Raw genomic sequence first — 6,625 nt, forward strand, 5'->3', positions numbered from 1 at the left:
TAGTTGAAAACTTCCCTAATATGGGAAAGGAAATAGTTAATCAAGTCCAGGAAGCACAGAGAGTCCCATACAGGATAAATCCAAGGAGAAACACGCCAAGACACATATTAATCAAACTATCAAAATTAAATACAAAGAAAAAATATTAAAAGCAGCAAGGGAAAAGCAACAAATAACATACAAGGGAATCCCCATAAGGTTAACAGCTGATCTTGCAGCAGAAACTCTACAAGCCAGAAGGGAGTGGCAGGACATTTTTTAAAGTGATGAAAGGGAAAAACCTACAACCAAGATTACTCTACTGAGCAAGGATCTCATTCAGATTTGACGGAGGAATTAAAACCTTTACAGACAACCAAAAGCTAAGAGAATTCAGCACCACCAAACCAGCTTTACAACAACTGCTAAAGGAACTTCTCTAGGCAGGAAACACAAGAGAAAGAAAAGACCTACTATAACAAACCCAAAACAATTAAGAAAATGGTAATAGGAACATAAATATTGATAATTACCTTAAATGTAAATGGATTAAATGCTCTAACCAAAAGATATAAACTGGCTGAATGGATACAGAAACAAGACCCGTATCTATGCTGTCTACAAAGGACCCACTTCAGACCTAGGGACACATACAGACTGAAAGTGAGGGGATGGAAAAAGAGATTCCTGGCAAATGGAAATCAAAAGAAAGCTGGAGTAGCAATTCTCATATCAGACAAAATAGACTTTAAAATAAAGACTATTACAAGAGACAAAGAAGGACACTACATAATGATCAAGGGATCAATCCAAGAAGAAGATACAAGAATTGTAAATATTTATGCACCCAACATAGGAGAACCTCAATACATAAGGCAAATGCTAACAGCCATAAAAGGGGAAATGGACAGTAACACAATCATAGTAGGGGACTTTAACACCCCACTTTCACCCAGGGACATATCATCCAAAATGAATATAAATAAGGACAAACGCTTTAAATGATACATTAAACAAGATGGATTTAATTGATATTTATAGCACATTCCATCCAAAAACAACAGAATACACTTTCTTCTCAAGTGCTCATGGAACATTCTCCAGGATAGATCATATCTTGGGTCACAAATCAAGCCTGGGTAAATTTAAGAAAATTGAAATCTTATCAAGTATCTTTTCCGACCACAATGCTATCAGACTAGATATCAATTACAGGAAAGAATCTGTAAAAAATACGAAAACATGGAGCATAAAAAATACACTACTTAATAACCAAGAGATCACTGAAGAAATCAAAGAGGAAGTCAAAAAATACCTAGAAAAAAATGACAATGAAAACACGATGACCCAAAGCCCATGGGATGCAGCAAAAGCAGTTCTAAGAGGGAAGTTTATAGCAATACAATCTTACCTCAAGAAACAAGAAACATCTCAAATAAACAACCTAACCTTACACCTAAATAAATTAGAGAAAGAAGAACAAAAAACACCCAGAGTTAGCTGGAGGAAAGAAATCATAAAGATCAGATGAGAAATAAATGAAAAAGAAATGAAGGAAATGATAACAAATATCAATAAAACTAAAAGCTTGTTCTTTGATAAGGTAAACAAAATTGATAAACCATTAGCCAGACTCATCAAGAAAAAAAGGGAGAGGACTCAAATCAATAGAATTAGAAATAAAAAAGGAGAAGTAACAACAGACACTGCAGAAATACAAAGGATCATGAGAGATTACTACAAGCAACTATATGCCAATAAAATGGACAACCAAGAAGAAATGGACAAATTCTTAGAAAAGCACAACCTTCTGAGACCAAACCAGGAAGAAATAGAAAATATAAACAGACCAATCACAAGCACTGAAATTGAAACTGTGATTAAAAATCTTCCAACAAACAATAGACCAGGACCAGATGACTTCACAGGCGAATTATATCAAGCATTTAGAGAAGATCTAACACCTATCCTTCTCAAACTCTTCCAAAATATAGCAGAGGGAGGATCACTCCCAAACTCATTCTATGAGACCACAATCACCCTGATACCAAAACCAGACAAAGATGTCACAAAGAAAACTATGGGCCAATATCACTGATGAACATAGATGCAAAAATCCCTAACAAAATAGTAGCAAACGGAATCCAACAGCACATTAAAAGGATCATACACCATGATCAAGTGGAGTTTATCCCAGGAATGCAAGGATTCTTCAATATATGCAAATCAATCAATGTGATAAACCACATTAACAAATTGAAAGAGAAAAACCATATGATCATCTCAACAGATGCAGAAAAAGCTTTTGACAAAATTCAACACCCATTTATGATAAAAACCCTCCAGAAAGTAGGCATAGAGGGAACTTACCTCAACATAATAAAGGCCATATATGACAAACCCACAGCCAACATCATTCTTAATGGTGAAAAGCAGAAACCTTTTCCTCTAAGATCAGGAACAAGACAAGGATGCCCACTCTCACCACAATTATTCAATATAGTTTTGGAAGTTTTAGCCACAGTAATCAGAGAAGAAAAAGAAATAAAAGGAATGCTAATCGGAAAAGAAGAAGTAAAGCTGTCACTGTTTGCAAATGACATGATATTATACACAGAGAATCCTAAAGATGCTACCAGAAAACTACTAGAGATAATCAATGAATTTGGTAAAGTAGCAGGATACAAAATTAATGCACAGAAATCTCTTACATTCCTATACACTAATGATGAAAAATCTGACAGAGAAATTAAGGAAATACTCCTTAAACACCACTGCAACAAAAAGAATAAATACCTAGGAATAAACCTACCTAAGGAGACAAAAGACCTGTGTGTAGAAAACTATAGACACTGATGAAAGAAATTAAAGATGATACAAAGAGATGGAGAGATATACCATGTTCTTGGATTGGAAGAGTCAACATTGTGAAAATGACTATACTACCCAAAGCAATCTACAGATTCAATGCAATCCGTATCAAACTACCAATGGCATTTTTCACAGAACTAGAACAAAAAATTTCACTATTTGTATAGAAAAACAAAAGACCCCGAATAGCCAAAGCAATCTTGAGAAAGAAAAACGGAGCTGGAGGAATCAGGCTCCCTGACTTCAGACTATACGACAAAGCTGCAGTAATCAAAACAGTATGGTCCTGGCACAAAAACATAAATATAGATAAATGGAGCAGGATAGAAAGCCCAGCGATAAACCCACACACATATGGTCACCTTATTTTTGATAAAGGTGGCAAGAATATACAATGGAGCAAAGACAGTCTCTTCAATAAGTGGTGCTGGGTAAACTGGACAGCTACATGTAAAGGAATGAAATTAGAACACTTCCTAACACCATACACAATAATAAACTCAAAATGGATTAAAGACCTAAATGTAAGGCCAGACACTATAAAACTCTTAGAGGAAAACATAGGCAGAACACTTTATGACGTAAATCACAGCAAGATCCTTTTTGACCCACCTCCTAGAGAAATGGAAATAAAAACAAAAATAAACAAATGGGACCTAATGAAATTTAAAAGCTTTTGCACAGCAAAGCAAACATAAACAAGGCGAAAAGACAACCTCAGAATGGAAGAAAATATTTACAAATGAAGCAACTGACAAAGGATCAACCTCCAAAATTTACAAGCAGCTCATGCAGCTCAATATCAAAAAAAAACAAACAACCCAATCCAAAAATGGGCAGAAGACCTAAATAGACATTTCTCCAAAGAAGATATACAGTTTGCCAACAAACACATGAAAGAATGCTCAACATCACTAATCATTACAGAAATGCAAACCTAAACTATAATGAAGTATCACCTCACACCAGTCAGAATGGCCATCATCAAAAAATCTACAAACCATAAATTTTGGAGAGAGTGTGGAGAAAAAGGAACCCTCTTGCACTGCTGGTGGGAATGTAAATTGATACAGCCACTATGCAGAACAGTATGGAGATTCCTTAAAAGACTAAAAATAGAACTACCATACGATCCAGTAATCCCACTACTGGGCATATACCTTGAGACAACCATAATTCAGAAAGAGTCATGCACCACAGTGTTCATTGCAGCTCTATTTACAATAGCCAGGACATGGAAGCAACCTAAGTGTCCACTGACAGATGAATGGATAAAGAAGATGTGGCACATATATACAATGGAATATTACTCAGCCATAAAAAGAAACGAAATTGAGTTATTTGTAGTGAGGTGGATGGACCTAGAGACTGTCATACAGAGTGAAGTAAGTCAGAAAGAGAAAAATACTGTATGCTGACACATATATACAGAATCTAAAAGAAGAAAAAAAATATGGTTCTGAAGAAGCTAGGGGCAGGACAGGAATAAAGACGCAGAATTAGAGAATGAACTTTTGGGACACCGGGAGGGGGAAGGGTAAGCTGGGACGAAGTGAGAGAGTGGCATGGACATATATACACTACCAAATGTAAAATAGATAGTTAGTGGGAAGCAGCCGCATAGCACAGGGAGATCAGCTCGATGCTTTGTGACCACCTAGAAGGGTGGGATAGGGAGGGTGGGAGGGAGATGTAAGAGGGAGGAGATATGGGGATATATGTATATGTATAGCTGATTCACTTTGTTATAAAGCAGAAACTAACACACCATTGTAAAGCAATTATACTCCAATAAAGATGTTAAAAAAAAAAAAGAGGCTGGGCACAGCATATTGGATGGAAGGAACAAAAAGCACAAAGTGAAAAAGAGCTTGGGTAGTAGAGGGAGAGAAAAAGCCTATGTGACTTGAAGTGAATAAACGCGAAGGAGCAATGTGGATGGGGTTGGAGAGAGGGCAAGTGTTGTCATGGGCAGGAGTCAGGATAGTCCTTTGTGCAGTGGGAAGACCTTGGAGAGCCAAAGAAGGGAGGTAACCTTGTCCATGTTGCAATTTTCAAAGACTGAGGGGGAATGCATCTTGGGGAGGGAGGAAGGGGGCAGAACCAGGAGTTCAGTTTTAGTTGTTAGAAGTTTGAGCTGTGATGTTAAGCCTACCTTATTTCTTTTATTTATTTAGTTGAACCTCCAGGCATTTACTCTCCTCTCTCTTTACTGTAGCTAGGTCCTATGGAAATTCTGCAAATCCGCCCCAGGCATAGGACTGAGTCAGTTAGGTTGGGGGAGGAGGAATAGCTGTCAGATACTTTCCTTGCTCTGAGCGCTTTGTATTTGTGCCAACAGTTAAGCTATTGCGTCTCAGCTGCAAACCCACCCTTCTACAACCGGCTTTGTGATGCTGGGGTAACACTCCGCAAACCACATTTATGCTTTGCCAGTGGGCTCCCTATGAGGCTTTGCAAACTGGAGCAATAGAGGGAAACTGGAAGACAGGAGGAAGGAGGGATTTGCTCCTTCCTGTCTGTTTCCTGTGGGCTTCATGTTGGCTTCCTGTTCCTGTGAGCACCACCGGAGCCTCGCTTCTTTACCTTGGTAATGGTGGTTAATTCCAGGAGCAGCAGTTGAATCCAGATTGCAGTTCTCCCAACATTTGCCAAACCTGCCTCGTCATCCCCACCTCAGGACGCCAGCCCCAGCCTAGCAACACCCCCTCCTCAGAGGGCTGAGCGTTCCAGCTCTGAGGGCCCGTCCTCCAAACTTCTAAGTTTTTATAATTCCAACTTCATTTTGTTTCCCTAGCCCTGTGGTTGGTAGCTGCTTCCTGCAGTTGCTACCTGTGAGATACCTTAATGTTTTCCTTTCGACTCTTCAGTTACCAACTCTTTATATTCATGATCTCTGATAAAATAATTGGTGTTGTCTCTCTCCTGGCTACTCTAATTGATAGCAATTAGATCTTACCTCCTATATACCTGGCTCAATTTACTATGGTAGACAGAAAACTGAGACCAACTGAGGTTAAATAGACCATATCACACATCTACTTCGTGGTAGAGTTAGGATTTGAATCCAGTTCTGCTTTGTTTTGTTTTGCCTGAAGCTTGTGCTCTTGATCACTAGTCACCTTCCTACATTGTGTGAAAAGCACATGGTTTTTCAACATTGAACTGTGGGTACAATTTTAAATTCTTTCATCATTTTTATTGCTTTTCTTGAACCTATTATCACACCCAGCATTTCCCAAAACATATCCCAGGCAACACTATACTACAAGGCCTAGGAAGAATGTGTTCTGGGCTCAAGTAACTTTAGGACCTGCCATATACTGTACTCTCCAGGAGAGCAGAATGAACGTTAGCATAATGAAGGCTCTGAGAAATCTTGCAATAAAATTTCAATGTATAAGCAGGCAGTTTCTCATAAGCTTTCTGAATGGGGATATTCCAAGGATGTGGAAAAATGTGGGATTAATCAATATTTAATGTATCCTATGCAACAATAGTACCTGGTAAAGAGAAAGTTGTTGGTGCCAGCAGTCTTGGAATATTCTCATCACAGAGGTTGCTTTAAAGAATACTGGAGAAGGGGAGTCTGATCTTTGTTTAGATTACAGAAATATGACTTTAGACTTGTACATTTAAAAATTTCAGCTATTGAAAACCGTGGACACATTTCAATTGCACTTTCAGCTGGAAAAGATACTGGCAATCCTTTAATCAACAACAAAGATCAGAATTAGGACTTGGTGATTTCTACAATGAGTAATTTTTACTTTCT

This window comes from Monodon monoceros, unplaced genomic scaffold (genome assembly GCF_005190385.1).
Source record: "Monodon monoceros isolate NGI ecotype Baffin Bay Population unplaced genomic scaffold, NGI_Narwhal_1 Super_Scaffold_21, whole genome shotgun sequence".
In the NCBI taxonomy this organism is placed as follows: domain Eukaryota; kingdom Metazoa; phylum Chordata; class Mammalia; order Artiodactyla; family Monodontidae; genus Monodon; species Monodon monoceros.